The 27,954-nt window shown below is 35.9% G+C and overlaps 1 protein-coding gene and 1 pseudogene across 5 annotated transcripts in view; both read right to left on the minus strand.

The window, feature by feature from the left end:
- RALGAPA2 (Ral GTPase activating protein catalytic subunit alpha 2) overlaps positions 1 to 27,954 on the minus strand; it is a 440,153-nt gene that overhangs the window by 43,657 nt on the left and 368,542 nt on the right. The gene's annotated exons all lie outside the window — the stretch shown is intronic.
- LOC138151919 (small nuclear ribonucleoprotein F pseudogene) lies at positions 1,168 to 27,938 on the minus strand (annotated as a pseudogene).

The following is a 27,954-nucleotide window of genomic DNA, read 5'->3' on the forward strand; positions in this document are numbered from 1 at the left end:
GTCCAGTTTAAACAAGGCAGATAACTATAAAGACTTGTCATGCTATGCCTAATAATATCCTGCTGTTTAATGAAAGCCCCTACTGCATCTAACACATAAGCATACAATGCATTGGACAACTCCTAACAAAACATAAATTCATATGCATTTTGCTAAACACTGGATAGAAGATATTAAGAAGACTAGCATGCTATGTTAATCACAATCATAATGAACAACTATGTCCAAACTTATTTATGAGGGGAAAGCCACAAGTATAGAATAAAGGCATACCAGACAACAGTATGTCAAGTTGGACAATATGTTCACAAGTCTTGTACTTAGGTAGCTGGCTAAATTTGGGTTCTTAAGAAAAGTTAAAGGTTAGTTAAAATGTAAAAATTAAAGTTTTGGATGTTACTAGTCAAAGAATATTTACTGAATGGGAGACACTACAGTAGATGCTGTGAAGATTACAAAGGAGGGTGAAAGAATGTCTACTACCCTTACAGGGTTACTGTGGGGAAAGCACTTTGCAAAGCTTAGAAATAACACCCCTGCTTGTGGCAGCTTTTCATGATATCATCCTTGCCCAGATTCAAAACCGGTAGAACTGCACTAAATTATACCATCCTATTACTTTGATCACATATTTCCAACCAAGTTTTACGTTTTTTCAGAATGTGAATAGTATCCATTAATATGTGATATGATTTTAATAAATATCCATTAAAGAATGGAGCAGGACCAGGAGATGGTCAAAGTCATTTTCATTTAAGGCCTAATCCTAGATAAGATTACGAAGAGAAAACACACTTCTGATGTGTTTAGAGATAGCAGATAGCTGATAATTTTTTGAAGGGCATTTAATTTTGTGGTCCTAAAATGAAGGTTTCATATTATTTGGGCTGTTAATAGAATTACATCAAATTTTAGCATTTTAGAAGTCTCATTCCACAGAATACTCAGGCATGAATAATTTGTTTTTTAAAGTAAAAGGCTTTTGTAAAATAGGTACCAAGATACATTTAAGTTCTCTGCTTAAACTTATATCTGCTTAAGACATGACAAAATATTATTATGGCAATAATTCTTGTCAAAGTGAAATCTGAACCGTTTGGCTAAAAGAAGGAAGCTATAAATGTACACAATTACAAACTCAATAACCTATTTTAAGAACAAACTGACTTTTTAATTATTTACTTTTTTGTGATTCTTTTACAAATAAAAAACCCCATTAGCAAAATAGAAACCTAATTCTGTCTAGACTTATTTTCACATTAAAAACGTGACATATTTATAAAAAGATTCCACCCTCCCCCGCAATGTAATCAATTCCGACAAAATTCAGTCACTGAATAATTAAGAGCACTGATTTTGCTTTCATAAGACTTGGGTTTGAGTTTCAGCTCCCACTAATTGTCTGACAAATCACAGGTCACTTAGCCTGTCTCACTCTGTTTTCTCATCTGTATAATGGAGATAATACTTACACTACCTGCCTTACTGTATTATTATGAAGAAAGCACTTTGCTTAAAATCTAAAAAATATCAGATATCATTATTATCATCCTTATTTCAGTTTTTGATCTTTTCTATTCCTTTAAGTGGCTTATATTACTTAAATTTATTGTTATTTTTTTTCTCAATTCTCTTTAAAATTTCCTTACTTAAATAAAGTGACTTATGACTAGAAACCAGACAAGGGGAAAGCCACACCATTTCTTAGCTAAGCAACTCCTAGAGGAAATGGTTTCTAGGAAACTCGGAATATAAAATGCACGACTTTTTAAATCTGTTTGCTAACCTCCAGTATTTTCTACTTCAGATCCAACTGTTGGACTCTATAGATTTTTAGGTCTATGGCTTTATAGAATACAAACAACACAAAAGTAAAAGCATATGAATTAAAATAATAGAGGTAATCTATGAATTTTGAATCTGAACTCTGGAATGAACAAAATTAAGGATTTACTCTTTAAAACTTAATTGTGTAGTTGGTAGCTAAAATATAAATAGGGATAAATAAAAATTTAATTAAAAATATTTCAAATCCACAGAAAATATTAAGCTTACTCTAATATTTAAACGTCATTAAAGTCATGCACAAATGAGTTTAGCTTTATTTTAAAACTACTATTGTGATTCCAAACATTATTTTTGGGGGGGGAGAGAGTGATGTGAGAAAGAAACATGAAAGGGTTTAAATGATTTTTAAACTTTTCAATCAGGTAGTTTTAGGATCATAAGCATGCTATGTTAGTTTCTCAGAAAGAAAAATGGTTTTAGACCCAGCTTTCCTCTTCTATTAAAAGAAAATTATCTTTCAAATAAATTGTACCAGTCAATACTGTTTATATCTCTGCCAGTGATTACAGCATCAGCTGAAATGAATTGTAGGAGCCAGAGAAAAGATTGTAAAGTAATTAGAAATTCTCTACTATACAACAACCTTTTCATTTTACAAATGAGGAAAATAGAGAAGAAAACTGACTTGCCCAAGGCAACATATCTAGTGAATGGCAGATGACAGGATTGTGGATGTAAAGCTAGAAGGTAACTCAGAGGCCATCTTGTACAACTCCCTAATTTGACAGGATGAGGAAACCGAAGCACATGAGGGTTAAGGGCATTTGTCCAGAATCAGATAATAAGAACCAGAGGTAGGATTTGAAAGAGGACTGATTGTAGAGTCAACGTTCTTTCAACATTATCACACTGTAACATCCAAGGACTAGAAATCACATGAAAGCATATAAGATGACAGATTTAGAGCTAGAAAGGATTTTAGAGTTATTTATTTAGTCTGACCTCATTTTGCCAATGAGAAAACTGAGACCCACAAAAGTTAGGAATTATTTCCAGTGTGGGGCTTTTTCCTATCTATACTCAGTAAAAGAGACAGTATTTTCATCTCATTCTTTGAGATTTCTGGGGAAGCTAATTCTGAAAATTTCTTTGGTAGCCTGTTCCAGGATCTAACAATAGTTATAGCATCTTTGTCTCTGGTTATAGTAATGGGTACAATTTTTGCTATTTACACCAATCTGACTACTTGAAAAATTAATTTGACTTAGACATATAAACTCCATTCAAGCAGGTCCTAGGCTGCTGGAGGGAGGAGAAGAAGCCATGACAGATGGTCTGCTGTGTACTGGAGATTCAACTAACTAATGGGAAATGAAGCCTTTTAGTAAATTTTAACTTAGAGGCCTGGGCTAATTTCTTTTTAAACTGAATTTGATACATTACCGTAAAGAGGTTTTGAGAGGAGGTTAACAGTATGATACCACTATACCATTAGGCTTGTAACAATAACAATGATGATGGCTAATATTTATATAGTGCCTTAAGTTTTGCTAATTGTTTTACATATGTTATCCTATTTGATCCTTACAACAAACTTTAACAGATGAGAAAACAGGCAGAGGGAAGGTTAAGTGACTTGCCCAGGATCACAGAGTAATGTCTGAGGCAGCGCTTCCTGACTCCAAGTCCAGTTCTCTGTCCACTATGCCACCTACCTGTTGCACAATGACAATCCTTCCACACATGTGGAGGCTGTAAATAACTCAATTTTGGGTTCTATTTTTCAACCTTTAATCATTTACACCTTCCTCTCCAATTCCATTCCTGATTCTTTAGAATTTTTCTGGCATGCCATAGAATTCTCACCCTGGAAGTTCACTTGACTTATGTACCGTGTTTCCCCGATAATAAGACCTATCCTGAAAATAAGCCCTCCCCTTACTGTGTAAGATTCCTCTAAAATAAGCCCTCCCCCGAAAATAAGCCCTATTGAGATTGCTACTGTAGTGAAGGTGATCCCCTGCGCTACACGCTACATTACGGTACCCTCTGTATGCACCATCCCCCTCTCCCCCGTGAAACTCACGCCGTGCTCCGAGCTGCATCCAATCAGAGCTGCAGCAGTGAGCGCATCATCCTGTTCTTTATTGAATTCATTATTGAATAAAGGTACATTTTTTTGTTCACATTTACCTGTTTACTAAAATTGCTGTCAATGTTCATTAAAATAAGCCCTCCCCTGAAAATAAGCCCTCTGGTGTTTTTCTGTCCAAAAAAAAAAAAAATAGTAACAAGACAGTGTCTTATTATTGGGGAAACACGGTATTTCTCGCACTAGAGGCACTCCCCCTCCACTGTATCCTTTTTCTTTGATTGGCTGGTTCCTCCCAGAACCTCCACTTTAAGTAAAATGCCCAGATCAGTCATGTCTTTACTATCTTAGAGGTTTCACCCCTGACCTCATCACCCTTAGCTAGCTTCCTATTATGTGTTGTATTCACCGATCAGAATATAAGTTCCTTGAAGTCAGGGGCTGTCTTTCTTTCTTTCTGTTTGTATTGGTATTCCCAGCACAGTACAGTGCTTGGCAAATAGTAAGTACCTAATACATTCTGGTTGTGGAGGTGGACCAGATTGTGAAGGTGCTAAATGCCAAACTAAGGATTATTATTATTTTTTAATCAGAGAAGTGACATTATCAGGTATGTGCATTAAGACGATTACTTTGGTATCTGTGTGAAGAAGAATATAAGAGTGGGGAGAGTCTAAAAACTAGAAGACTAATTGGGATGTTATCACCAGATTCCAGGGAAGAAGTAACGAGGGCCTGAAATAACAGTGGTGAAAGTGTGAGTGCACACAAAGGATGGATCTGAGATGTGATGGTAGAATCGATAGCACCTATTAAGTGACAAGTGACTGGATTTGGAGGCTGAGATCAAAGATCAAAGGTCAAAGTTTTGGGCAGCTAGGTGGCAGGGTAGAAAAAGCACTGGATCTGGAATCAGGAACACCCAAGTTCAAATTCAAACATCCAAAACATTTTGCAAATCACACGCTTACGAGCTGTGTGGAAGGGGCCAAGTCACTTAATCTCTCTCTCTCTATTGGTTTCTCCATTTGTGAAATGGGGATAATAAACACCACCTACCTCTCAGGGTTGTTGTGAGATATTTTTAAAGCACTTTACAAACCATTTAGTATTATATAAATGCTAGCTATTTCTATCAACAAAAATAAGCAAAATGAGAGGAAGGGCATATTTAGGGGATGAGAAGATGAGATGCAGTAGAAAAAATTAGTAAAAGGTACACTGTACTAGGGTAACTTGAACAAATATGAAACTACAAATCTTTTATTCTCTATATCTGCCAGCCAATTATTTTACTGTAAAGACATTATCTGCTTTAGAAAACCAATTGCGAAAGTGCAACAATTCCCCTCACCATGTTTTCATAAAGATACCTTTGATATGGTCATATACCATTTTCTTACATATTGTTTTAGATATAAGAAAATGGGAATGTTGCCTGGTAGTTGTAGATGTCTCCTTATTCACTTAAATTTTTTTTTCTTAATATTGTGATTTTTGTCATTCTTTTGGAATCTTCCTCTGCAATATCTTAAAATTGATTCTTGTAATGCCTTTCAAGTTGTGCCACTTCAAGTATAAAATTCTCTTGTATGTATTTAATGATACTTATTTACGTTTCCACTGTTTCATCTTATGTCCCATTTCCACTTCCCTATAAAGCACATTAGGTACTAGTGGGACAGAATCCAAATGTGGTTGCTTCAATGATGTTTGCTACAGAAACACTGGCAAATGTATTCAAATCTATAACTTTGTTGCTTACTTCTAGATTAATCTATAAGTAGTCATGATAGGCTGGCTTTGTTGGGTTTTATGCCATGCTTTTGGCAGGCTCCTTCCCTATGCACTGCATTTCACTATTTCTGAGGTGAAATGCTGGTATAATTCACTTGTTCACTGCTGCAAAGTTTTTCAGTGTTGTGTCTAGAGTACTGTCCTAACCAAGTCAGTGTCACACTGTTGACATAAAATAGACACATATTGGCATTGTTTTTCAATCATGTTTGACTTTTCATGACCCTATTTGGGGTTTTCTTGGCAAAGATACTGGAGTGATTTGCCATTTCTTTCTCCAGTTCATTTTACATTTTACTTTCTCTAGTTTACATTTTACACCAGTTTATCTGGTGATAACATTTATAGGAAACTGAAGTAACCAGGGTTAAGTGACTTCCCCAGGGTCACACAGCTACTAGTGTCTGAGGCTAGATTTGAATTTAGGAAGATAAGTCTTCCTGAGTCCAGGCACAGGCCTCTATTCACTGTACCACCTAGCTGCCCCTGATATTGGCATAGACATATTTAATAAAGACATGCTTAGAAGAACGCTACCCTTATCCAAACTTATAAACATTTGAAGATGCCAACAGTAGTATTTCTATGGGCATATTTAATAATCTATTAAAACTGCAGTACATAAGCCACGTGGTCATGCCTTGTTAAGGATTAAGCATTTAGGGTAAGATTTCAACATCTGTTCATTATGTTCAGTTCATTGTTATTTTCTGTTGAAATTTCTTTAAAGTACAACATAACTATCAAGCAAAAGATCAATCAATAGAGGAGAATCTGCAAATTGAAACAAGAAGAAATTCATTTATTTCTCCTCACCCTCTATATTTACTTTACTCCCTTTTCATTTTGTCCTTCTCCAGGTGATGCAATGAACATGCCAAGGCTTTTTTTTTTCATATTCAGAGAAATTTGTAATTCTATTTCAAAGCCTAACACCTTATAGTACCAACAGGATAGATTTCCTATTAGAAAAATAATTCTTTTAAATCTGAATCCACAGAATTGGATTTGACTATATAAATTAAATAAAAGGAAAAAAAATTGGCAGGATGGGAGATTATTAAGAACCCAGGGCAGCAGGTCAGGAGAGTCCTTGGTGAGGCCAGTCACTTAAATCCCTCTTTTCAGACTACTGAGTGCTTGCTAGGAGCTGGAGGATACAGAGATAAGTCCTCTTCAAGGAGTTCAGAAACTGGGGAAGGGATAGGCAAAGTCACAACATAAAATGATACAAAAGTAGCCACTTTCCACTACTACCTAACTCACAGGGTTGTTCAGAAGAAAGCATCCTTATGTTAATAAGTAGCATAAAGGACAGAGTGCTAGATGCGCTGATTTAGAAGTCTTGATTTTGAATCTAGCCTCAGATACTTACTAGTTGTGTGACCCAGGGCAAGTCATTTAATCTGTCTACTTCAATTTCCTGTAAATTCCTGTAAAATCTGTAAAATAGGGATAACAATAGCACCTCCCTCTCAGGGTTGCAGTGAGGATCAAATAAGATTATTTATAATGCACTTTGAAAACCTTTAATGCTACATAAATGTTAGCTATTATTAATAAATTATGATTATCACAACTCAAAATAAGTAGAGAGGAAATGATAGATAATAATCATAGCATGATAATGTATATCCATAAATTCTTTGTTTATAAGTATTTGCTAATTTGCACTTTAATTCTACACATACAAGTTGACACAGATATTCTAGGTGTATGGTAAAGTAGATTATATCCCAGATTATTATTAAAAGCAAATACGCAGTGTGGTGTCAGCTGACTCAAAGGAGAAGAATTTGAGTCCCAATCCTGGATCTGCCACTTAGTATTATACTGTATTATAGTATTATGCTGTATTATCCTGGACAAGTCATTTATCCTTGTCAGGCCTCGGTTTCTTGATGTATGAAAAGAAAGGGTTGGAGTGGATAGCCATTAAGATCAATTCTAGCTCTAAATTTAGGATTTTTATGACTTGGTAATAGAGAAACAGGTTATTTAACTGGGACATTTCACCAAATGAAATCAGTGCTTGAAAAATGAAACAGAATAAATAAATTTAAGAGATATAAGATTAGGTTATAAATAATACACTATTGGGGTTGAAAGATTTCAATTAATGCTAAAACTAGGTAATATTTTATATGAACAAGATAAAAAAATTTCTTATAGATTTTTAAAAAGATGCAACTCTATTCTTGTTAATCAGATAGAATGAAAAAAACTCATTTTCTCAAACATCAAACTTCTGAGTCTTCTGGGAGCTTTGCATTCTTGTCTTTATAACATCACCTAGAAGGTAATTAAAGCTACATAAACCTTAGAATCAAATACATTTTGAAGGTATAATGAATTTACATAAATTTCTGCTAGAAATTTTCAAATAAATTTTTGTCTTTTTTTTTTGGTGGAAGAGTGTTTTTTAACTATAATACTTTCGTGTTCCCCTTTCCATCTCCCCTCCTTTTTAAAGTTGGTTAGCTTCAACTTCCATAACGCTTATTGTGAGAAAATCCCAATGACCCCAGGTCTCCAAGTCTCACATCAACAAAAACATCAATGACAAGAAAATTAGTGAGTATGTTTATTTCAGGATTCTAGAAAGAGCTGTCAAATTGAGTAGGAAAGGGCTCAACAGGTCATTTCACTTAAGAAAATGGTATAAAAACAAGAAAAATTTTTATAGGCAAAAGAAAACTTAGCCATTCTGCCATACATATATACACACACACACTTAATTTTCAGAAGCAAGTAAATATGGGCCTAAGTCTGTTTATAGTTTCTCACTTTTACAGACAATGAACTAGGAAATTAATTTTCAAGGTTATTTCATGAAAAATTATAAAATCTATATTAATATTTAATATACATATAATTCCAACCCCTTCACAGATGACTGGGAATAATAAACTGGACTTTAGAAAAATAAGGATCATTGTTAACTAGTAAACTTCATTTTTTTTTTTAAAGTAATCAGGGTTAAGTAACTTGCTCAAGGTTACACAGCTAGTTATTTCTGGGTGTGGTGCTGAGTATCTGAGCCCAGATTTGATCCCCAGGTCATCCCAACACTGGAGCTGGTGCTTACTCGCTGAGCAACTGGGGTTAAGTAACTTGCTCAAGATTACATGGCCAGGTGTTTCTAGGTGGGTGCTAAGTGTTTGAGCCTGGTATTCGATCCCCAGGTCATCCCAACACTGGAGCTGGTGCTCTTACTTGCTGTGCTACCTGGCTGCCCCTAAACTTCACTTTTTAAAGGTTTTTTTTTTTAACCCTCTTTGGAATAGTCTTTTGAGTTTCAGAATTTAAAGTAAAAAACTATGGATTTTAGAAATTAAGTATATTATGGCTTACTAATACTTAACTAAATGATAATATTCAACATAGTTCATTCGAAATATTATTGCAGTTTCAAATGAAATAACTGCACATTTACATTATCAATTCCTTTTCAGCCTCTTCTGGGGGTAATTAGGTAGTACAGTAGAGTTAGGAAATACTTTCCTGAAGTCTGGAAGACCTCAGTTCAAATTCAGACTCAAGCATTTCTTGACTATGAGACCCTGGTCAAGTCATTTAACTTCTGTTTGTCTCAGTTTCCTCATCTGTAAAATGGGGATAATAATAGCACCTATCTCCCAGTGTTGTAAAGATAAAATGAAATATTTGTAAAGCATTTAGCACAGTATCCAGCACATAGTAAATATTATGTGTTTATTGTTATTATAATACAAATGTTAGCTATTATTATTGTTGAGAAAATATTAGTATATCTAAATTAATTTGCACTAAGGAATAAGTAAAACACACACACGCACACACATACACACAAATAATTTTCCCTTTTTTTGTTATGGACCTGTGACTTCATTGGCACAGGGGACTTCCTAAGAGAAAATTCCTTCTACCAAAGCAGACCACATCTGTTCTGCAACTTAGTCTTAAAAGAAGTGTCCTAGTACTGACCAATTAAGTAACTAGCCCAGGGTCATACAAGAAACTGCACTTGGGTCTTCTCTAAGAACTAAGTATGCAATATGAAAACACGGAAGAGCATGATGAGTCTCAAAAAGGGCAGGTTTGCTTACCATATTTCCTCCATGCAATACCCTTCTCCCAACATGAGAAAATGGAGACACATTTGATAATTTAAAAAACCTTTTTTCATAAAAGATGTCATATCTATTACTAACCTGAAATATTCTTCTAAAATGTATCACACTGTTTTTTAATGTATTAATGATAGAATACTGAAATCAACAAGGACTAGGTAAAATGTATTCTAATAACAGTAATTTCTGTCCTCCTTGGACTTACTACAAGAATAAATGAAAAGCATTTATTAACTGTGTTAAGTGTTGTGGATACTAATTTAAATGAAAACAGTCCTCACTTTCAAGGAGCTCACATTCTAAGACAGTGAGATAATACACACAGGAGGTTTCAACATTAAGTCAAATGGAAAGCCCCTGTGGTCTTTAGGGTGCAGAATATTCCTCTTAGTTCTTTCTAAGAACATTCATGCAAAATATTCCCTCATCAAAATATTATTTAAGGTTTCATTTGAAATTTACATTCCTCTGTCCACCATGTATCTTAAAATAATACACGTAAAATACAGATGAAAATAGGAAATAATTACAAATAACAATGCTTCATTTTGTCATCTCTGGTTTAAAAGTAGCTGAGGGTTTTCCAGGTTGATATTAATCATAAAACCAACTTAACATGACAGGCCAGAACCTCCAAGAAAATTTAGGGGTTTACCAAATGCAAAGCAGCTTAGAAACCAAGACAACAACCTCTATATGAAGTATGATATATGACCTTGACAGACATGCTCACGTTATTGTACTAACCACTAAAACAATATATTATATCACACCTTCAAAGTACTCTGACCACTAATTTGGAATCAAAACTCAACATGCCCTTATAGACTTATCATTTATGCTTTATATTCCTTAACAACAGCAATAACAAAAAAACCCTTACCATTATTATCTGAATATGACTGGAAATTTTGGGGAATTCTGATAGAATGGATGTCCTACCCTAAGTAGATGTACCAAAATTTTCTTTATTATCTAGTACTATAATAGCTGATTTGAAATAAAAATATTATTTGATATAAAGCAAACTAAAAGACGATGCACTTGGTAAAGAAAATCAAATGCATAAAATTTAGATCTTAGGTAATGAAAACATTAATAAACTAAATTTAATAAAAGAAAATAACTGCAAAATCCCTTTTCTGATTATTTCATCTTGAGATGAAAGCAACTTTGAGTTCTTGAAGGCTATATCAGCAATGTGCAAATTTGAAAGTTCTACCAAGCTGGAGATGCTTTAAGAAGCCAAGACAGATTATGTCTGCTTTCTGAGGGCCCAGAGTATTAGGTGATGAATTCATTGGTCATGGTCCTCACTCCTGTGCCCCTTCATTTCTGCAGTGAGAGTAGCAGGGCAGTGGAACAGGGGACGTAGAGAACTAAGAATCACACTGTACGTTTTAGTTTATCTATTAAATATTAACTTAACTTTTGGTACTCCCATGATAACAAATGGGCATATTCCTAGAGCAGGAGTTCTTAACTTTTCTTTTCCTTTTCTTTTCTTCTTTTTTGGTCATAGAGTCCTTTGGGGGTATATAGACGACAGGTTAAGAACCCCTTAAGAAGAACCAAGTTTTCAATCTACTCATCTTTCATGACTACTCCACTACACCTCAGTCACACACACAGAGGTTAAACACCCTTGATCCTGCCACAGTCCACAAGGATTTCACTTTCACAATCATAACCTAACTTTCCATATCTTCCTATGTCATTACTCCTTCTAATTGTATTTTTCCATCTCATTGTTCTCTTCAATCCCTCCCTCTATCAGTACTTTCCCAGGCCTTCACCCTTGCTCTAACTTCACTCTCCACCCTTTCCAATTTCAGTTCTTTAGTAATCAGATCAACTCTATGTTTTCCTTTTCTCTTGATCTCTTTGTTCTGTTATCTTATTGTTGGTTGTTTACGTCTCACCAAAACTTATCCTGTATTACTTCCACCATCTACCTCCTCCAGTGCTATTCAAATATTACTGAAAGGAGACAGAGGAAGTAATGCAACAGAGCTGACTGGGTCTACTAGGCATTTATGTAATTTAATCTCAGCTGGGCCCTGACTACACAGTAGTCCTTTACACCCCCTGGACTGCTTATCAATCTCATCCCTCCAAATCTTTTCTTCTCTCCTCATGTATGCCACACTGTCTTCTACCCTATCCTGCCAGGTCTCCCCCACCCCTTCTCTCACTATAAAAGAGGTGGGTTTATACTTTACTAAAGAAAAAAAAAGGACAAAAAGCCCATGACAATCTCAATTCCCTATTCCTTTACTCCAGTCTGATGATGACATTGTTCTTTTCCACATCAAGCCTCTTTATATATGTCCTTTATTTCATATCCTACTGACTTCTCTGGCAGACTGTCTCCACAATCATCTCCTCTCTCTAATCTCTAATATTCCCTGGTCTCCTAGTTCCTTTCTCGCTGGCTATAAATTTAACCAAGATTCTCCCATTAAGAAAAACCATGGAGGGGGCAGAGCCAAGGTGGCAGAAAGGAAGCAGGAACTTTTCTAAGCTCCTCCATGAATTCCATCACTAAACTTTTAAAAAGTGAATCTGAACAGATTTTAGAGTGACAGAACCCATTGGGAGATGGAGCGTGGCAGATTCCCAGCCAAGGAAAGTGCCGATGTATGCCTGGGAAGGGGGAGTGTGGAGCACACAGGGGCTGCAGCAGCACAGACCCGAGAGCAGACTATAGCAGAGTAAGAAGGAGCACCAGCCAGTGGACTCACCCAACCCAAGGGTGATTTGCAGCCATCTCACCACAGGACAGAGGATCAGTTGGAGCTGGGTAAGAGAAAGAGCAGGGCCCACAGTAGTGACAGCAGCTTCTGGAGCAACCAGACCACAGCCTGCATGTTTAAAAATCACCTACCTGATCTTCCAGGAGCCAAGATGGCAGAGTAAACCCTAGCTGCTCTGATTCCACCCTCCCTGACCCAGAAAACCCCAGAGTAAAATCCTGAATTAGTGGAAACAGACTCAGGCTTGGGAGACATTGAAGAAGGGCTTAACTGAAGCTGTATGAAGTCTGAAGTGAAGGGTGGGAGGTGTCCCATCAAGCCCCACCTCAGCTGACTAGCAGGAGCTCCCAAAGCCCAGGGGGGTGGAGCCAGCAAGCACTAACAACACAAGCCCACGTGTGCCTTAGCACCACCAGGGGAATCTGCAGACACCAGCACTGCTGGCCACTAGCAGCTGAGCCTCCCAGAGGCACAGAGGTGGAAACCTGAAGTGGCCAGACCACCCCTCCCCCACAGGTTACTCTGTGAGCCTCAGTGTAACTCCGGGGAAACACTGGAGTCCTGGCCTTGGCCTCAGTTGAGACACCCAGAGGCTACAGCACACAAAGTTAACAACCTAACCCCTACCTCCCAGCAAGAAGCTTGGTACATCTGTACCCCAGAAGCAGATATCCACTCTAAAAACTCAGGACATAGGAAATCACAATGGGCAAGAAGGAATCTGTCAAATCAAGAACAATATGATCTTATTATAGAGAGCAAGAACAACATAATTGAGAGGACAACATGGACTCTATACTCACACCTGAGACAACAGAAGGAAATATGAACTGATCTCAAGCACAAAAAGCATTCTTGGAGGAGCTCAAGAAAGATTTTAAGCCAAATTAGAGAGGTAGAAGATAAATTTAAATCTACAGTGACCAAATTGGGAAAAAAGTCTCACTGAAGAAAACAAATCCTTAAAAAGTAAAATTGGTGAACTGGGATGGGAGTTTCAAAATCTAACTGGAGAAAATACCTCCATAAAAATGAAAACTGAACATATGGAAAAGGAGCTTCAAAAACTATCTGAGGAAAATAATTCACTAAAAATTAAAAGCAGCCCAATTGAAGCTAAGGACTCTATGATGCATCAAGAATCAGTCAAACAAAACATAAAGATTGAAAAATTAGAATAAAGTGGAAAATATCTCACTGGAAAAACAACTGACCTGGAGAACATATCCAGGAGAGATAACCTAAGAATTATTGGTCTACTAGAAAGCCATGATGAAAAAAGCAGCTGGACAGCATCCTCCAAGAGACTGTAACTGTCCTGAGGTCCTAGAATCAGAGGGTAAAACAGTTATTGAAAGAATTCACTGGACTCTTCCTAAAAGAGATCCCAAATTGAAAACTCCAAGAAGTATAGTAGCCAAATTCCAGAATTACAAGGTCAAGGAGAAAATACTGCAAGCAGCCAAGAAGAAACAATTCAAATATCATGGAACTACAGTCAAGATTACTAGGACCTAGCAGCTTCTACATTAAAAGATCGGAGGGAATGGAACTTGATATTCTGTAGGGCAAAAGAGCTAGGACTGCAACCAAGAATCAATTACTGGGAAAAACTGAGCATAATCTTTCAGGCAAGGAGATGGTCATTTAATGAAATAAGAGCTTCCAGACTTTCCTGATGAAAAAGCCAGAGCTCAATGGGAAATTCAATCTCCAGTTACAAGACTCAAGAAAGGCATAAAAAGGTAAACAAGGAAAACACACACTCATACTCACACACACATGCATGCACTTGCACATAACTTGGGATTCAATAAGAGCAAACTTTTTACATCCCTATATGAGAAGCAGATACCTGTCAATACTGAAATTTATTTGTGACATTTAAAAGGGATATACATAGATAAAGGGCATGGATACAAATGAACTAATCTGATGATAAAAAACCTTATTAAGGGGTACAAAGGGATTGTAATGGGAGAAAAGGAAAGGATGAGGCAGAAAAAGGTAAACTATGCCACACGAAGAGGCATAAAAACATAGTATAGTGGAAGGGGAGGAGGGAGGGAAATGAACATCATATGAACTTTATTTTCATTGGTTCTGGTTCAAAGAGGGATCAACATAATCAGTTAAGTTTAGGATTCTAATGTGAAAAGACACAAAAACTCATTATAATAGAGGGAAAGGAAGGAGGGAGAGGACCACTGTATGAAATTTGCTCTCATCAGTTTGGGTTCAAGGAGGGAATAACATACTCTGGTAAGTATAAAAATCCATTGTGTTCTACAGGTAGTAGGAGGGGTAAGGGGGGTGTCAAAAAGTGGGGGTGGTTAGAAGGGAGGGAAATAGTAGGAAGGGGAAAGGATAGGTATAGAGGGGGGCACAGGGAGGGAATACTGAGGGAGGCGGTGGTCAAAAGGAAAACTCTTAAGGAGGGGAAGGGAGAAGGAAACAAAAACATAAACAGGGGAGGGAATAGGATGGAAGGAAAGACAGACAGTAATCATAACTGTAAATGTGAATGGGATGAACTCTCTCATAAAACAGATGCAGAAAGCAGAATGGATTAAAAACCATAATCCTACAAAATGCTGTTTTCAAGAGATACATCTGAAACAAGGGGATACCCGCAGGGTAAAGGTAAAAGGATGGAGTAGAATGTATTATGCTTCAGCTGAAGTAAAAAAAGCAGGGGTAGCAATCCTTATCTCAGAGAAAGCAAAAGCAGAAATAGATCTAGTGAAAAGAGATAAGGAAGGAAACTATATCCTGCTAAAAGGCACCATTGAGAATGAAGCAAAATCATTACTTAACATATATGCACCAAGCAGTATAGCATCCAAATTCCTAGGATAAGTCAAGGGAATTAGAGGAAAAATAGATACCAAGACTATAGTAGTGGGGGACCTCAATCTCCACCTCTTTGAACTTGATAAATCTAACCTCAAAATAAACAAGAAAGAAGTTAAGGAAGTGAATAGAATTTGAGAGAGGCTAGAAATGATAGATCTCTGGAGAAAACTAAATGGGGATAAAAAGGAATATACCTTTTTCTCAGAGGTACATGGCACATACACAAAAATCGACCATGTACTAGGACATAAAAGCCTTACAATTCAGTGCAGAAAGGCAGAAATATGAAATGCATCATTCTCAGATCATGATGCAATAAAAAAATCACATGCAATAAAGGGCCATGGAAAGATAGACTAAAAACTAATTGAAAACTAAATAATTTAATCCTAAAGAATGAGTGGGTCAAACAAGAAATTATAGAAACAATCAGTAACTTCAAGAGAATGACAATAGTAAGACAACATACCAAAACTTATGGGATGCAACAAAGGCAGTTCTTAGGGGAAGTTTTATATCCCAAATGCATACATGGATAAATTAGAGAAAATGGAGGTCATAATTTGGGCATGCAATTACAAAAGCTAGAAAAAGAACAAATCAAAAATCCCCAATTAAATACCAAATTAGAAATAATGAAAACCAAAAGAGATTAATAAAATTGAATCTAAGAAAACTATTGAATTAATAAATAAAACTACAAGCTGGTATTATGGAAAAAACCCCAATAAAATTGATAGACCTTTAGTCAATATGATAAAAAAAAATAAAAGCAAATTATGAGTATCAAAAAATGAAAAGGGTAAACCTACCTCCAATGAAGAGGAAATTAACACAATAATTAGGAATTATTTTGCCCAATTGTATGTACATAAATTTGACAATCTTAGTGAAATGGATGAATATTTACAAAAATATAAATTGCCCAGATTAACTGAAGAGGAAATAAAACTACTTAAATAACCTCATCTAAGAAAAACAAATTGAACAAGCCATCAATGAACTCCTTAGGAAAAAATGTCCAGGGCCACATGGATTTACTAGTGAATTCTACCAAACATTTAAAGAACAATTGATTCCAATACTTTACAAACTATTCGGGAAAATTGGAGGAGTCCTTCCAAATTCTTTTTATGACACAAATATAGTACTTATACCTAAGTTGGGAAGAGACAAAACAGAGAAAGAAAATTATAGACCAATTTCTCTTATAAATATAGATGCAAAAATTCTAAATAAAATATTAGCAAAAAGACTACAGCAACTTATCATGAGAATAATACACTTTGGTCAGGTAGGAGTTATTCAAGCAATGCAAGGGTGGTTCAATATAAGGAAAACTATCAGTATAATTAATCACACCAACAAAAAAACTAGTAGAAACCATATGATTATCTCAATAGATGCAGAAAAGGCTTTTGACAAAATACAACATCCATTCCTATTAAAAACACTAGAAAGTATAGGAATAAATGGAGTCTTCCTCAAAATAATAAGTAGGATCTATCTAAAACCATCTGCAAGTGTTATATGTAATGGGGATAAACTAGCAGCATTTCTAATAAGATCAGGAGTGAAACAAGGATTCCACTATTGGCCCTCTTATTCAATCTGGTACTAGAAATGTTAGCAGTAAAAATTAGAGAAGAAAAAGAAATTGAAGGAATCATATTAAGCAAAGAAAAGACTAAGCTATCACTCTTTACAGATGATATAATGATATATTTAGAGAATCCTAGAGAATCAAGTAAAAAACTACTTGAGACAATAAATAAATTTGGCAAAGTCACAGTATATAAAACAAACCCACAAAAATCCTAGACATCCCTATATATTTCTAATGAAATCCAACAGCAAGAGATAGAAAGAGAAATCTCATTTAAAGTTACTGTAGATATTATAAAATATTTGGGAATCTACCTGCAAAAACAAACCTAGGACCTGTATGAACACAACTACAAAACACTTTTTACACAAATAAAGTCAGATTTAACTAATTGAAAAAACATCAATTGCTCATGGCTGGGTCGAGCTAATATAATAAAAATGACAATTTTACCTAAATTAAATTACATATTTAGTGCCATACCAATTAATCTACCAAAAAATTACTTTATAGAGCTAGAAAAAATAGTAACAAAATTCATTTGGAAGAACAAAAGGTCCAGAATATCAAGGGAATTAATGAAAAGAAATGCTAGGGAAGGTGGCCTAGCCAAACCAGATTTTAATCTGTATTATAAAGCAGCAGTCCTCAAAACTACTTGGTACTGGCTGAGGAATAGAGTAGTGGATCAATGAAATAGACTGGGTACTGTTTGATAAATCTACTGTTTGATAAACCCAAAGACCCTAGTTTTTGGGATAAGAACTCACCATTTGACAAATACTGCTTAGGAAAACTGGAATACAGTATGGCAGAAACTGGGCATAGACCAATATCTAACATTGTGTACCAAAATCAAATCTAAATGGGTGCATGATCTAGGTATAAAGGCTGATACTGTAAGCAATCTGGGAAAACAAGGAATAGTTTACCTGTCAGATTTATGGAGAAAGGAAGACTTTATGATCAAACAAGAGTTAGAGAGCATTATAAAATGCAAAATGGATAATCTTGATTATCATAAAATGAAAAGTTTCTGTACCAACAAAGCTAATGTAACCAAGATTAAGAGGGAAATTGGGAAAGAATTTTTACAACCAGTGTCTCTGATAAAGGCCTCATTTCTAAAATATACAGAGAATTGAGTCAAATCTATAAGAACACAAGTCATTCCCCAATTGATAAATGGTCAAAGGATATGAACAGGCAATTTTCAGAGGTAGAAATTAAAGATATCTACAGTATATGAAAAAATGCTCTAAATCACTGTTGATTAGAGAAATAAAAATCAATAAAACTCTGACCCACTACATCTCACCAGTCAGATTGGCTAAGATGATATATCAAAAATATCAAAATGATAAATGCTGCAAAGGATGTGGAAAAATTGGAACACTAATGCATTGTTGGTGGAATTGTGAACTGATTCAATGATTCTGGAGAGCAATCTGGAACTATGCCCAAATGGCTATAAATAAATACCACTTCTAGGGCTGTATCCCAAAGAGATCATAGAAGTGGGAGGAAGACCCGTATGTACAAAAATATTTATTGCAGCTCTTTTTGTGGTGACAAAGAATTGGAAATTAAGGGGATGTCTATCAACTGGGGAACGGCTAAACAAGTTGTGGTATATGAATGTAATGGAATACTATTGTGCTATAAGAAATGAGGAGCAGACAGACTTCTTATTTACTTGGAGAGACTTATATAAACTGATGCTGAGTGAGAAGAGCATAACCAGGAGAAATTTTTACATAATTACAGACACAACATATGTGTGACAACCAACTCTGACAGACTTGACTCTTCTCAGCAATGCATGGTTGTAAGTCAACTCCAAAGGACTCATGATGGAAGGAGATGTGTACATTCAGAGATAGAATTAGAAAGAACTAGAAAGAACAGAGTTTGAATGCAGACTGAAGCAAACTACCTGCTCTCTTTTTTTTTTTCTTGTTTGGTTTTGTTCCTTCTTTCCCAATGTTTATTCCATTGGTTATAATCCTTCTTTATAACCTGACTAATGTCTAATGTGAAAGTATTCGCAGATCTTATACTTGATTGCATCTGCCATGGGGGGGGGAGGGGTGAAGAGAGGAAGGGGAAGAAAATTTGAAACTCAAGAGATTGTGGAACTAAATCTTGTAAACTAAAAGTAAACAAACAAATTAATAAAGACAAAAAAAAAGAAACAGTACAAAACAAATTCATGGAGATCATACACAAAGGAAAAAAAAATAAAAGAAAAACCATGACTAGATGTGTCTCCTCTGGGTAGTGTCCTCCCTATAATCTCTCTTCTTTTTCTCTCATTCCTTTAAAAAGACACTGCTAACATAATCACCAATAACCTCTTACTTGCCACATCTAATGGTTCATTCATTGTCCTCATCCTTCACATCTCAGACCACCCTCCCTTCCTATATACACTCTTTTCTTCTCTCTGGGATTTTGTAACCTTGCTCTCTTGGCTCTCCTCCTATATGACTACATCTCAGTCTCCTTTGCTGAATAATCATCCAGCTCATACCTCCTATTTTGGGTGTACCCAAAGACTCTATCCTAAGCCCCTTTTCTCGATGTTTTCTCATTTGGTGACCTCATCTGTTCCCATGGAGCATATGGCCCTCTGGATTCAGCCCTAATCTCCCTCCTGAGTTCCAGGCTCACAATGCTCACAGGACATTTTCAATCATATTTTTTGTAGGCATTTCAAAGTCAACATGTCTAAAACAGAGCTCATGATCTTTTTCTTAAAACCACCCATCTATCAAATTTCCCCATTTTTGCTGATAGCACCACTATCTGTCCAGTCACCAAGATTTGTGACTTTGATGTTATCTCCGGTCATGTACTCTACATTGCCAATTAACGGCAAATCTTGTCACTTCTGCCTTGACAATTTCTCTTATACCTGTCCCCTTCTCAAAAACCACAAAGCCACTAATGTGGTTTAGATTCCTGTCACTTCTTGTCTAGATTAATGCAATAGCCTCCTACTTTGCTCCCTGACTCACGTTTGTCTCCTTTCTGATATATCCACCATGTAGATACTAAAATGATTCTTTTAATGTGCAGGTCTGAACATGTCACTCCCTCTTTCAATAAATTTCTGCAGTTCTTTTTTACTTCTGGAATTAAATACAGACTCCTCTCTTGGGCACTTAAAGCTCTTTAGAACCTAGTCCTAACCAACATTTTTAGGCTAATTACATACCATTCCCCTTATGCACCTGATGGTTCAGTTAAATTGGTCTACAACATGGTATTCCATCTTTCTGCTTTTGCATTAGCTACTTCCATGCCTGGAATACACTTTCTCCTCATCTCTGACTCTTAGAATACCTCTTATCCCCTTCAAGATTCAGTTCAAGGGAACCTTCTCTATGAAGTCTTTCCTGATGCCTCCAATTGTTGGTATTCTTCTCTTACAGAGATTTCACACTGTAAAAGTTTCACACAAAAAATTCACACTGTAAAAGCTGTCTGAAATTCTTAGTGTAGTTTTAAGCTATTAAAGCTTTAGTAGCTTAAAACCGCACTAACATTTCTGAGGCTACATATGTGTATATTTTGTTGTTGTTGTTCAGTTTTTTCAGGCGTGTCTGACTCTTCATAACCTCACTTAGGGGTTTCTTTGTAAAGATATTGGTGTGGTTTTCCATTTCCTTCTCCAGCTCTTATTGCAGATGAGGACACTAAGGCAAACAGGTTAAGTGATTTGTTCAGGTCCAACCAGCTAGTAAGTGTCTGAGGCAAGATTTTAATTTACAAAGGAGTCTTCCTAACTGTAGGCCTAGTACTCTATCCACTGTACCACCTAGGTGTCTGTGCATATACAAGCATGTATATTTCTTCTTTTGTATATACATATGCTATCTATAGTATGTAGGTACCTGAAGGGGGACAGGGTTGCATGTAAAGACAAAAGGTATCTATATAAATTATACCTCCATTTCCAAATACATCCTTACCCCATTCCATAACTAGTAAGCTATCCCTTATAACAAAGATCAAAACAGAAAGTGAAAAACCAGTTCAGCAAAACTAAACAACAGATCAACTGAGTTTGATAATATATGAAATGTTCTACACCTGGCATCCTCCTATCTCTGCAGAGAACAAAATGTATTTTCTTATCTCTGTCCTAGGACGAAGATTGGGTATTATTAAATACATAGTGCTAAATTTTTTTGTTCTTTCCATTTATATTACTATAATCATTGTGTATATTATTTTTCTGTATCTGTTTATTTCACTATGCATCATTTTATGTATATATTTATCAGTGTGTATTTCAGATGTATATCAGTTTCTTCTTTAATTTTTTGTAATTCTTTGCACAGAAATATTTTATCCCATTCATGTACCATGATTTGCATAGCTATTATTCAAATGATAGGCACCCACTTTCTTCCCACTAGGTACTTTGCTACCACAAAAAGCACTACTATAAATATTTTAGTGTATGGGGTGTTTTTTGTCTTTGACCTCCTTAGGACATATAGCTAGAAATGGGATCTCTGGGTAAAAGATTATTTAGTTACTTTTGGGCTGGGGGCAAAAGTCTGGGTTGCTTTTCTGAAAAACTAGAGAGATTCACAATACCACAAATAACTTAACAACAGTGTGCGTGTCTTTCTGCCCCTCCAATATTTACAATTTCTATCTTGTTTTGTCATCTTTGCTAATCTGAAGACATAAAATGCAACTTCAGAGTTGGTCTGATTTGCATTTTTCTTGTTAGAGATCTGAAACAACCTTTTCCATGACTGTAAACAGGTTGCAAATATTATTTTGAGATCTATTTGTATGTATCCATGGGGGAATAGCTTTTGTTTTTTATGTTTTTTTAATTCCTCATATATCTTGAACTTCAGACCCTTTTCAGAGATATTTGATATCACGATTTCCACTCACATTTGAAGGCATCTCTGATGCCAAATATAGTGATATTATTTCAGCAAAAACTTTTCAATTTCATATGATCAAAATTATATATTTTGTCTTTTGTAATCATTTCTATCCTTGGCTTCAGAATTATCTCCCTAGACATAGCTTTGTAGGTAAGTGATTTCATTTAAAATTTTTTTGTGTAGCACATTACCTTTAAAATGGAAGGAAGGAAGGAATCTAGCCAGTAAACCGTAAATTAAGTGGGCAGCTTCTGCTCATCAAAATTTGCCTTCCTTTGGAGAGAAGATGAGGGAGAGGAGGAGTTAAGTTACCCAACTAGTTGGTCCCTATGCAGGCAGCTGGGTCTACTCACAGGTTGTGACTGTGCAAGGTCACCAGCCTCCCTTTCTCCTCCTGAGTCATCTGGATCCAGTGACCAGGATGACTTGGAGATGACCCAGGAAGAGATGGGAGGCACTTAATGGCTGTATTTTGGGCCCTCCAGGCTTAGAGTGAATGTTAGTGGTAAATGTTTCTCTTTGGAATAGCAACCCTGGGGGTCTTTCCCTCCCAGACTGATTTTTATCTCTTGTTTTTTTCCTAATTAAAGGGACCATCCCTAGAGTCACTTTTTATTTTTTTGGAAAACAAATCTTTATTTCTAGAAATATACAAAAGAAATCCCCACCCCATCCTACCCCAGAAAAGATGCTATTCTCTCTTTTCCCCATCTTCTTCCTCTTCTTCAACACCTCTGATATAAAGGACATTATTGCACCTTATTAAAACTTCACCAAGGTGTCCAAACAATGCTCCATCTATGTATTCTTCTGTATTTGCAAGTTGCATGTTCATGTAGCCATCCATGGATACCAGGTAACCTTTGTACTCAATTCCCCACTTAAGCTTCACCATCGCTGGCTTCCCTGTCAGTCCATTCAGGAATGGTTTGGGGTTGAGGGGTAAACTCATCATGACCACTGAAGAATGCCACAGGCTCCCCTCCACCTATTCTCCTGTGTCCACATGAAGGGAGTTGCATCCCTCTAGCCGGCAATTGTATGGAAGGCAGAGAAATAGTGGCCAGCTGGGAATGTGAACTTTCACCCCTCACCTAGAGTCACTTCTTAAAGAGGCCAATTCAATCAATGGGTGTGTTACCTCATTCTAAGTGAGTACAGGAAAAGACCTTAGCCTAAAAGGGTTAGAATCTCCCATTGCATCCTGGGTCATCTCCTGTAATCCTGATGGATATCTGGTCACTGGATCCAAATGGCTCTGGAGGAGAAAGTGAGGCTGGTGACCTTGCACAGCCCTCCCTCACTCAAATCAAAGTCAACTGTAAGTCATATCATCATTTCCCTGATGCCATGGTCCTCTTTGAAAACGAAGGGCAAACACAACAACCTTTCAAATGGGCATAACCATTTTAAGCTTATTGAATATATAAGTTGTAAGATATTGGTTTAAATATAATTTATGTTAAAATGTTTCCCAAATTTTGCCAGCAGTTTTTGATAAATACAATTCTTCCCCAAGTAACTGACAATCTTAGGTTTTTCATTCACTGAGTTGAGTTAGATTGTTCTTCTTCCTTATCTAGCTGGTTCCATTGATCTACTTTTAAATTTTGTAATTGTCAACATCTAGTTTTGATGATTATTGCCTCATAGAACAATTTTAGTTATGGAATGGCTATTCCTTCTTTATTCCTACTTTTTCATGATTTCTCTAAAGATAATAGGTCTCTAGCTCCTCTAAATAATTTCTGTCATTATTTTATCTAGTTCTATTACTATCCCCTTGGCAGTTTGGCAAAACACTAGATCTGCTCATTTGCTTAGGTATTAACATCATTTTTAGAATATTGTTAGCCTAACTATTCATAAAGGAAAAATCAACTGGATGAAAAATGCCTTTTGTCTTGACTATGAAATACAGTTGGATGGACAAACTACAGAGCTGAACTGAACCAAAAGCATAATGAATATCCATTTGTATGATGAATTGTTTCCTAGAAATTAATTAGAAGAAAAGAATAGTATAGATTGCATTGGAGAAATTGTGAATTCAAACAATCCAATGTAGAAGAAGGCAAACATTACTAGGATGCAAAAAATTACGAATGAGGAACTGCATAGGAGTAGTGTAAAAGATATCATCAGAGAATTGTATCATTGGATAATAAACTGAGCAAGAGTGAGGATGACTACTAGTAGCCTGTGTACTTCACTGACATCCACACAAGGACAAAGGGATTTGGAAGAAGGCCTCTATTGTACTGCCTACAAGGACAGCCTCTCCATACCAGATTTACAGGAGGATATGGGCAAGATTCACAAAAGATAAGCATGCATGGATAGATTTCAGTCTGTACCATTTGAAGGTAATAGCTACATCAATGAGAAAGAGAGAGGGAGAGAGAGAGAACCTGATATATTAAGATAAGGAACTCTAAAATTTCAGAGCAGCATTCTACAGGTAAATAATTATTAGATGGATAACAAATTATGATGGTTTTATTTATTTTACTTATTGTAAATGAATTCTAAATCACTTGAGGTTAGGAACCATGACATATATCTTCTGTATTTCTAGGTACATGTTAGTGCTTCAAGTAAATTTTCATATTTATTTTCAGGACTAGGTTCCAGTAAGAGTACTGGAATATACTAACTGATTTTATACCATGAACATATAATATTTGCAACTCTTAGCACTTCGCTGCAAAAAGATAATCTACATTATTCATTTAAAATAAATCATATCAAAAGTAAAGATATCTGAATATTTATTAAAACCCATAGTTCCAAATTTTAAAAAAAACTACCTAAAATAAAAAAGTAGCAAAATTAATTTTTTCTATCTTCTGAAATTTGTTTCTAATATGATGTTACGAGTAATTTTGGATAAGTCCTACTTTGATGCCTTATTATGGCAAACTATGGTTGTTCTTTTGTTTTTTTTTTTTAAAGCAATCGGGGTTAAGTAACTTGCTCAAGGTTACACGGCCAGTTATTTCTGGGTGTGGTACTGAGTATCTGAGCCCGGATTTGATCCATGTCATCCCGAAACTGGAGCTGGAGCTCTTACTCACTGAGCCACCTGGCCTCCCTTAAGCAATTGGGGTTAAGTAACTTGCTCAAGGTTACACGGCCAGGTGTTTCTGGGTGGCTGCTAAGTTCTGAGCCCGGGATTCGATCTCCAGGTCTTCTCAACACTGGAGCTGGTGCTCTTACTTGCTGTGCTACCTGGCCGCCCCTAAGCAATTGGGGTTAAGTAACTTGCTCAAGGTTACATGGCCAGTTATTTTGTTTGGGTGTTAAGTATCTGAGCCCTGAACCGATCCCAGGTCTCCCGACTCTGGGGCCCACTCTTTACTCACTGTGCCACCTGGCCGCCCCAAACTATGGGGGGGTTTTTAAGCCTTTGTCCAGTGCTGGACAAAGATATATGTGGTATCTAAAGTCTAAGCTAAGATGCATAATCATATTGGTCACAAAGTTATAAAATTTTTGGCCACAGCAACTCATTAAAAATAAATAAGTAAATATAAATTGATGCACTGAAAATTCATTTTGTTTTAGATGCTTTAAATGAAAATGTCTTTAATACTTTATTTGCCTAAGTACTCGACAAGAGAAAACACCCAATAAGACTCTAAACAACATTGTTCACTTTAATAGTGAAGAAAGCCAGTAACTATTTTTTTTTCAGTAGAAAACCACCCAATTCACTGGGACTTTCCACATTTTTTGCCTATATAGTTACTTGATATTTTAGTGGCAAAAATATAAATGCATTACTACTTAAAGTTATAGTCAGCTCACACTGTCTTGTAAATTAAGAACCTTATTATTACATAAAAAAATGGTCAAACTGAATTAAGGAATATCTTTTCCATATCAAATAATGGCCTAAGATATAACCTAAGCAAAGTGCCTCTCTTAGTTGATTTTGCATTTTATTAAAAGGAAGACTGACATGACCTTTGGTGTTCAAATAAGAAACAGAATAACAATTTGGCTTACTACCCATAGGAACCAAATCCTCTATTACTACAAGTCAAATCTTCACTGAAGGAGACAGGAAGTTCTTGGTGCCTTCTCATGCTGTTTCTGACTATGGTATCTCATCAGTTCAATGCTCTTACTTAAAAGTTGAATAAGAGGCTGAGAAAAAGACTTCCTTTCCTACTCTCCTTAACTTTTCTAAATTTTTGATTCCAATTTCAAGATGTTCTTTAACGGGTTCTTATTGGAGTCTTCAAACTCAATAAAGCCAGGTTGTGTTGAAAGTAAATTGAACTCTTTAGAAGATAAACATATTCTGCAGAATATGCATAATATTCATTAAACAGATTAAATTTCATTTTAATCTCTAAAATACCTGTTTTGAAGTCTGAAATGATTAGTGTTTTAGTAACTAAATAGCAAAAAATAACAAAAATTTCCATCTTCACATTCTTTCTAAAAAATAAGGCCTTTTGTAATTTCCCTAGAACATAACCAGATAATAGGACAAATGAAATAAATATTCTTTATTACTATCCTGGGCATTAAAGGTCCTAGATTCAGTGATTATTTTATAGATGGGTTAAGGAAAAAGAACAGAAAGTATAATAAAGAATAGAAATATATAATTTCATTCACTGACTTCATGATTACACGCCAGACTGAAGTCAATGAGAATTTTAATGAGATTATCTAAAGGCAAAATTCAACTTAAAATGCTTACTTCTAAACTCATTTTACAAAGAATTTTGTTGTTGCTTCGATCTATGATTTTATTGCTTTAAGGGACTCATTGAGAGAAACTCCTCTTAGCAATACAGAGCTGCCTCTGCATCTGCAGCATATAGTCTTAGAGAACTGTCTCAGGCATTAGGACTTCAAGTGACTTGCTCCAAGTCAAACAAATAGCATATCTGTCAGAGGGCTTGAATCCACGTCTTTCCTACTCCTTGAGAGTTCTCTATTCATTACAGAGTGAGCTAAGGCATAGTTACAGGACCTGAATAATCTGTGTGAGGGACAGCAAGAAGGACTGGTTGGTTGACTAGATTTTCGTTTGTGAGAAAGGGGATAACAATGTTTACTGATGTTAAAAAGGCATGTTAGAACCAGTCTGCAAAATAATTTAAAAACCAAACAGAGAAGTTTGTACCCGAACGAAGAGATCACACAGAGGAGCCACTGCAGTCTGTGAAGCAAGGAGAATGACACTGGCCTATCTGCACTTAAGGAATATCTGGCAGCCCAGTGTGTGGAAAGGGGATTGCTGAACTTAGTGATTTGAGGCAATGAGACCAACTGGGAAGCTATTAAAATAGATTAGTCAAGGAGTGGTAGAGGTCTTAACTGAGATGAGGTTGGCCTCACATGGTGAGAGAAAGGGACAGATAAAGAGATGCTGCGAAGGCAAACTGGACAGACTTGGAGACTGATTAGAAATGTAGAGTGAGGGTGAGAAATTGAGAATGACTCCAGGGCTGCAAACTTGTATGATTAGGATGGTGACATATTCAATAAAAATAGGGTAGTATGAAAGAAGGGTGGATTTTAGTGGAAATACAATGAATTCTACTTCAGAAATGGGATTTAGATGCATAAAGAACATATGGTTTGAAATATCTAATTATTTTCTAAATAGTGGAACAGAGAAATTATGGGATAGATGTAAGATCAAATAGTCAACAAGTAGCAGAAGTAGGATTCAAATCCCTATCAAATACTCCTAATTCTTTTTTTTAATCTATCACCTTTTTTGTTTATTTCTACATTCATTTCCACAAGAGTTTGACTTACAAATTTTCTCCATGTCTTTCCCCTACCCACCACCCCAAAATAGCAATCCTACTGAATACCCCTTCCCCCAATCTGTTCTCTCTTATATCCTCTCCCATCCCTCCTCTGACTTTCTAGTAGGGCAAGATGAATTTCTATACCCCAGTGCTTGTATATCTTATTTCCCAGTTGCATGTAAAAAAAATAATAATATTTTTTAACATTTGATTTTAAAACTTTGATTTCCAGATTCTTTCCCTTC

This window comes from Petaurus breviceps, unplaced genomic scaffold, assembly GCF_028583685.1.
Source record: "Petaurus breviceps papuanus isolate PSGF00001 unplaced genomic scaffold, PetGlider_PUasm1.0 90919, whole genome shotgun sequence".
Classification (NCBI taxonomy): domain Eukaryota; kingdom Metazoa; phylum Chordata; class Mammalia; order Diprotodontia; family Petauridae; genus Petaurus; species Petaurus breviceps.